Source organism: Perognathus longimembris, chromosome 22 (assembly GCF_023159225.1).
Source record: "Perognathus longimembris pacificus isolate PPM17 chromosome 22, ASM2315922v1, whole genome shotgun sequence".
NCBI classification, from domain to species: Eukaryota; Metazoa; Chordata; class Mammalia; order Rodentia; family Heteromyidae; genus Perognathus; species Perognathus longimembris.
Genome location: NC_063182.1, coordinates 17,001,105 through 17,009,102, shown reverse-complemented (window position 1 = coordinate 17,009,102; position 7,998 = coordinate 17,001,105). Strand labels below are relative to the sequence as shown.

The window sequence follows — 7,998 nt, the reverse complement described above, 5'->3', positions numbered from 1 at the left end:
ATGCCTTTCTACTCATATTTCATTTATGGATACGGACAACTACCCTTTCTTCCCATGCACTGTATGCTGAAAGATCAAATACATCAGCATAATTTGAATAAATCTGAGCCCTATAAATTCCCACTGGATACAAGACCACAAATGGAAACAAGAACAAGGGCATGTTCCATGACATTAAAATGCAACTAATTTAAAACACAAAGGAAATGCATTTCTATTGAGTGCCTAATAAATCTACCTCAATCATTTCCACTAGAGTTTAGTGGGCCAAATACCTCAGCAACTTTCAAGAAAGAAATACACATTAATAGCATAGGAACAAAATATTTGTGACTAGGAGACTATGTAGACTATCAATTCTATGCTTTGTTTCTCAGTCAAAATAGACTCCAACCAACTTTCCTAGCCAATTACAAAACTATACTAGAGTAAAAAGAAATTGTATGTGGAGTCTCCATTAACTTAACTCATTATTTTGCTGCTGAGGTTGTTTCAAGTAACACTGAGAAATATTGTTCTTCTCTTCAAAAGACTGGATGATATGCTAAAACAGTAGTTTCATAGTAGCACAAATATGTTCATGTAAATATATTAATGGAAAAGAATTAAAAGAAAAAGGGGAAAGGAAAGTGAGAGCACATAAACTGGATAGTAAAGAGGAAAAGAAAAAAGAAAAAGACTGGATAGGATAGAAAAGCTGGAGCGATAGACTACTCTGGACCAAATCAGAAAGAGAAATTAAGTTTTCTTTTCACATAATTCTGCATTTGATCCTTTACTTTTATGAATAAGCATAGAAGATGTAATTTGTGACCAGTAACATAATTATTTTGTGACCCCCCACCCCCAACATCACTGCCTTCTGATTCAAGCATCACTTCTCTGACTCTGACCATCCTGTCTGACTCTTATATGTTATGGAAATCAGGGTTTTCTAATTAAGTAGGAAAAGCTTTTCCTTTCCCTTCCTCGCTACTAATGTTTCTTTATGCAGAGTGCTCCATATAAATATAGAACTCAAGTTTTCCCTTTTTATTCCTCCCCCATGCCGACAATTAGCGAGGTAAAGAGGTTAACATGGCTTCCCTTTATCCAAATGTCTTCTTATTGAGTACCTCTGTGGTTTAAGAAATCCAATTGCCCTTCCTTTGAATGTAATATTCTCTCCTTAGTGAACTCTGCAATTCCAGGCTCATGTCCTTCCATTCATTAAACAACTTAGTGCTCAATGTACTGTATCACAGGCACTTAAATGTCTATGTAGATACAGTAGTGAGCAAAATAGGCACAAACCCCTGTTTTCAAGCTTATATTCTCCTGAGAGGGGAGAAATGAGAGGAAGGGTAAATAATAAGTAAAATAGGAATAATATGCAGAAAGGTAATAAATTCAATGGAGAGAAACCAAGCTAAAATATATGCAAAGTATATTTGTTAGGGTAGAGAAAGGGTGCAATATTATAGAACAGTCAGAAATTCTCAGTAGAAATTATTAGTTGACTGTTGTAGGAAATAATAGTGAGTCATTAGAATATCTTGAGAAGGCATTCAAAGCACATGGGACACAGAGAATGCAAATTCAAATAGGCAAAATCTTGCTGCAGGTGTCTGACAAAAACTAAGCCAGTGTGGCTAGATCTAACAGAGAGCATCAGGAGGTGAATTCAGAGTGATAATGTGGGCAATGAGTATGATGGAGTATATAGAGGTCTGGTGGAACTGGCTAACAATTCCAGATATAATTTTAAGAAAGATATTAGAGGATTTGGACAGATATACAGATATACCATAATGCTACTTGTGTTTTAATAGATCACCCTGTCTTTCTGTCTAAGTCTGAATCTGTGAGTAGGTTGATAGAAGTTAGAGAATGTAGAATTGCAAGTTTGGGGAGCCAAAATAGAAGTTAAAACTGTGAAGTTGATAGGAATGATAAAATATGGGCAGTGACAAAAGCTTACTTGAAACTAATATGTAAAGATGGAAAGAGATGAATGCATGGAATCCAAGAAAGATCTGACCATAAGTGTAAGAAAGTAAGCAAGCAAGTACAAAAGTAAAGATTATTGAGCTTTACAAAGGACCTAAATGAGTTTAAAGCCATGGATTTGGCCATGGTTGTGGCCAAATTTCACATATCAGTACTACTATTCTATTAACAGTATAAGAAGCAAATTAGAGAATTGTGTCACTGCTATAACTTGACTAAACAGAAGCAATGAACGATAGGAATAGCAGGTGGCTGTTGTGCTAATGAGAGACTATACATTCATTCATGTGGTTCTTCAGTATAGTAAGTAAGTCCAAACGCAGGATAAGTAAAGGGGGAATGTAGAAATCATTAGATGATATGTGCCCAAAAGTTTAAAAGCAGAATGGAGTTGAAATTGAACATAGGAAATCACTGCCAAGAAATGGGATTTGGATGTTTTAAAATTTTAGTGTGAAACATACTATACTGGATTACAACTATGTGGGATACAATCAAATTAAACTTTCATGTCATTGTTCAGTATATATTAAGCTACAGAGTTTCATTTTATGATATAGATTGGACCATTTTAATTTAAGATTTTTGTTGTTCACATAAAATCTGAAGTTGAGTGACTCTCCACCTTGTGTTTTGAACTAGTGATATCTGCTTCAGCATAAGCCACCTGACCATTTTAGGCAAAATAGAGGCAAGTCCAATGTAGGAAAACAAAACTTCTATCAGTTTAGAAGGATTCCAGTTTTGTATTGATCATTTCAGATGAAATATGCGCATGCTATTCAAACTTCGGTAGCTTGATGGAGTTCCAACATCACAAAAGAGGTCTGGGCATTGATAAGAGCACCAAATAACACCTAGGTGTTTTTGTTCCTATTGAATCTTCTGAGTTAAGAACACACACACTCATTTAGTAAAACAAAGAAAATCTGTCATAAAGAAGCAAATGTTTTTATTCAAATAATAATGAGTGGTTTACTTCCAAATATAACGAGAGAGAGAGAGAGAGAGAGAGAGAGACATACACACACACACACACAGAGAGAGAGAGAGAGAGACTCATGTCTAATTTTAAATAAATACGAAATCTCTGGTAAAAGATAATAGTATAGCTAAACTTAAGTCATGGTTATGCTCTTTCAACTGTGCTGTATGTTTATTTTCACTAAATCAACAAAGCAAGGTCTGCCAAGTATCATTCTCTCCTAAGAGAATGCTGAAGAAAACGACCTCACCTTTCCTTAGGTGCATTTGCATCCAGCCTCTTCAAAGTTCCACTCACTTAAGTGTGCATGAGTTGCCAGCTTCATATCTTTTCTTGGAGTTCAGAAGCCCTCGATTCTATCAAGAGATTAACAAAATTATGATATAATGATGGAAAGGGCTTCTTGGGCCATTGGTTTCCAAGTGTTGTTTTCCTAGTGTAAGCTTACAAAGGGAAAGTTTCCTTCCCTCCTCCCCAAGTTTCAAACTCCTTAATAAAGACTGAAATCAAGATTCCCTACAGTAAACCTAGCACCACAAACTCATTTTCACTAACATTTTTTTCTGCAGTAAACAGAGATGTGATCACAATAAAAGAAATTCTCAGAAAAGTTTAATTAGGTATTAAGAATAATTAGTTAAAGGAATGAATTCATTAAAAAGGGAAGTAATATCAGGCATAATTCAGTGAATAATATCTGCCAGTATATTAAGATAAGGAGTAAAAGAAAAATTACACTAAAAGGGAAATAGAGGAAGCAAGAAAGAGAATAAGGAACAAAATTGTGCTGATATATAAGGACAAATAGAAATGCGGAAGAAGACAATGAGAAGCCAGGCACTGGTGGCTTAAGCCCGTAATCCTAGCTACTCAAGTGGCTGAGATATGAGGATCTCAGGTTGGGCAGAAAAGTCTATGAGACTCTTATCTCCAATTAACTACCGAAAAAAGCTGAAAATGGAGCTGTGGCTCAAGAAGTAGAGCATCGAGTATAAAATCTCAAGGAAAGCACTCAGGCCCAGAGTTAAAAACTCAGGACCCGCTCGCTTGCGTAGTGTGTGTAAATTTCTATTTTGTGTTATCTCCACAGCGCTCCTTTGATGGTTTCAAGATGTCTGGAAATGGGCTGGGGATATAGCCTAGTGGCAAGAGTGCCTGCCTCGGATACACGAGGCCCTAGGTTCGATTCCCCAGCACCACATATGCAGAAAACGGCCAGAAGCGGCGCTGTGGCTCAAGTGGCAGAGTGCTAGCCTTGAGCGGGAAGAAGCCAGGGACAGTGCTCAGGCCCTGAGTCCAAGGCCCAGGATTGGCCAAAAAAAAGATGTCTGGAAATGGATGAGAAGTGAGAGAATATGGTCTGCGTGAATACACTGAGGTCAGGACAGTTGCCATGACTCTGAGAAGAACTCCTAAAAGACGCCTTCGAAAGTAAAGACACTTCTTCAATGTCTAAGCATCTCCTACAGTTACTAATACAGTGAGAGTTAAATATAACCTCCATTTTTCTTGATTTTTTAAAACATAGCTAATCATTAGTGTTAACACGACAAATGGAAACCATGAAACCATGTAGTGTATCCCTTTTCATATGTGACCCTAACTCCTATCCTAAATGAAAATGATGGATTGGAAGGCAAGATAGCTCTATGCTTGTCATAGTCATATGCTTTCCCTTATGGCTACATGTCTTGAATAATCACCTTATAGAAAAGGATCTGTAGTTATTTAGCCTTTTTTCCATCATGACTTCCTAAAGTACTTAACACACATGTTAACTGCACAGCAAGTTGTTTGAAATGTTTCCTAAATATCATGTCTGCTTGTCAAATGAAATGTTTAGCTGTATCTGAATACAGAGCCTAATAAAACATAATCCTGCATGAAAAAACAAAAACTTCAGGATCCAAACACACACACACACACACGAAGAAAACAAGGAGAAGTAAAATTAAACGGCAATTATTAAGCAGATAATTTTTCCATAGTAAAGTTCTATTTACATTCAATTGTGGCTTTTTTATGTAATGCATGGCAATTTCAGTATATCATTGTATAGACTATTTCATATAGAGAATTTCATGTGAAAATGGAATGCCTAACAATGTCTGAAATGCAGAGAACTCACTGTGTGTGAATGTTAACCACAATACTTAATTCTACAACCTGAATTCTCTTTTACTTGAGTACACATAGTTATGACACAAAGCTTCTGTTTGCTGGATGATCTGTGTTTTACAAATACCAATTTATTTCAAGTATAATTGGGATATTCCCCAAACATCTATTGGTCATTTCCTCAGCAAACTGTGTGCTCAGATTTATGCAAATAGAAAACAATTTCAGCAGCACCCTTTAAAAAATTAAGTATCTGATTGTGATTGCTATTTTGTAGCCTCAGACATTTTAATGTATTCTTTCTTAGAAAAATAACAACAACCAAGAACAATAATCACAGCCAAAACTTTGTAACACCACTGTCTTGAAAAGGAAACAAATATTTCACACACACACACACACACACACACACACACACACAATACTGTCCATTTCTGTCAGCCTTTTCAACCTCTTTTGTGTTCTAAGAAATTGCGAGTAATGAAAACAGGGTAGAGCCAATCAAATGGGTGTGTATACTAGTGCACTGCGAGACTTGAAAGCTCTGCATTTAAAATAAGGCTTATGCATAATTCATAGGCTATGCATGTTTATGTAAATTACCAGAAGCGGAAGCGTATACCCAGAATCTGAGTTAAAATGACGATGTTATAATATACTGCTGGACTTGCATCTTGCCAATTCAACATACCCCCGTTATACTATTCTTGAAAATTACATCATATGCCAGTTCACACTAGGAAATCTAATAAAACTTTGACGCTTACACATATTGTATATTTTTCAACATTGCTTTCAAATTCAATATATTATTAAATACTGAAACATCCATATATAATGCAGGCAGCCTAGAAATAAAGATCTACACGTAGGTTTCTTTAAATGAGTGTTATATACATAGAGGGAAATGGAAAATGTCTAGAAATTTAAAGATGAAGACATTCCTAATGTGGGGGGATTTCTACTTCTAAAAAGAAAAAGAAGAGTCCTTCTTTTTCAGAAATAGAGCCAGAGGAACTTGGACACAATGTCACATTTGGAAGATAACCTAACATGAAGCAGTGGAGAAGTCTCTGCTTAGCAAGGTTCAGCTCAGACTCATCTTCTGGGTTACAGTGTTCTTTTGAATCAGTCATTGTGTACTGCCAGCTGAGATGAGTTCATTTGCATGAGCTCTCCACCTCCTGGTCAGCTCTGAAAATCTTGGCAGCTTAGCACAATATTGGCAAAGGAGTGCTTTAAAAAAATTAATAAATAAGGGCTTCCAAAGAAAAACATTGTCACTGAATTAAGTCCAATGCACCTGAAATACACTGCTCTGTTATCTTTTAAATTGTTACAAATACAGCAGGCAGTTTAAAGTCATTTCTGTTTATTCCCTTCCTAATGTACTGTTTGAACCATTTTTCACATACATTAATGTACTATATGCAAATGATGTTTAATGTGTTTTATTCACAGAATGCATTTACAAATCATTCTGTGTATGGGGAAGCAGTTGCTTCACTTCTGCATGTGATACTGAAATGGGAGGAGTATATATCACACCATTTCTGAAATGAGAGAACATTTAAATGGAATGGAGAAAGCTCATGACTGCTATAATAGAAATTTTCTATGTTCCTAATTCACCTATTAGCACCTTTTCTCACTTCATAGACTCTCTAAATCTGCTGAATTTCTCTTCTCTAAGAATTTTAAGCTCTTGTCACTTGAAATAATTATCCCTTCCATTATTCATGCTTATATCCACACATACTGTTCCTTTTAGAAATCAAAAGAAAAACACAGAAACAGCAAACACTTCAGATGAAGCAAAAAATAACTTAAACATTTGTGCACATTGTACAATGACAGAAACAGAGACTGATTTTGTATATATATAATTGTCATGTCCTTTATTCATGATGTTTAATGACTTCCATATAATCAGCAGCAAAATTTATTTTAAATAGTTCTCACATGCGAACATAAAGTCACTTTGATGTTAAGAAATGGGAAGAAGATAAAATATAGAAAGCATATTACAATTACATTTTACATAATTTATATATAGCACAAAATTAACATTTAGAATTGTTAAAAAATACGTAAAGAACATATACAACATAAAGCTTTTCTTCTGCTAATTTATGGAAATAGAGTTCCTAAATGGTTATTTTCTATTCCATGTATAAAATGACCAGGAAAAATGCTGGCTAGCAATGATTCTGTGAATGGTGTTTAACCCTGGCATACAGCTATAACTAATTTGCATGTAGCATTGTTGGAAATAAAGCCTGTGACATACAGATCATCATAAACATTGAGAATGCACACTTCCAATTCTACCTCCTCATACAAATAGATCCTGCCACTTACAGATCAAAAAGAGGGCTACAACTGAAGTCCTGAGTTATTAAAACACATCATGTCACTGTATTTTTTAATGTGGTTTTTAAGTGGGCCTTTATCATTACAAGGATGTTCTCCTTTGTTATGTAAACAAAGGGAATTTTCTTATAAATGTAATCCGTACAAATATTTATGTTTCTTTCACATTGTCTTATTCTCCCCTAAATTAAAAGGCATGTACTATAAACATAAAATTTTTGATTATTTGATGTTAGTTAACAGAACCTTGTATTTTTTAATAACAGAAAGATACTAAGGTCTCCTTTGAATTTTAGTATGAGAAAGAGGAAGAACAAAATGCAGATGCCGTACACTAATCTTTGAGCAATGGCTTAGTAGTTTCCATGGTGATTTGAATCTACAAATATAAACTTGAGAAAAGAAACTTTACCTCATTTACCAGGAAATAAAAGGCAAAAGGGCATTACATTTTAAATTACCTAGATAATTATCTTCATGTTGCATAAATATCACTGATTTACTTGTCTTCTAGTCATCCTCAAATATTTACA

General features: G+C 35.0%; 1 long non-coding RNA gene across 1 annotated transcript; it reads left to right on the top strand.

The window, feature by feature from the left end:
* Positions 1-544: 544 nt before the first annotated feature.
* Positions 545-4,865, top strand: LOC125339975. Its single transcript, XR_007208661.1, has 3 exons — positions 545-555; positions 3,581-3,584; positions 4,407-4,865. It is a non-coding gene; the product is annotated as an uncharacterized LOC125339975 (long non-coding RNA).
* The last annotated feature ends 3,133 nt before the right edge of the window (positions 4,866-7,998 follow it).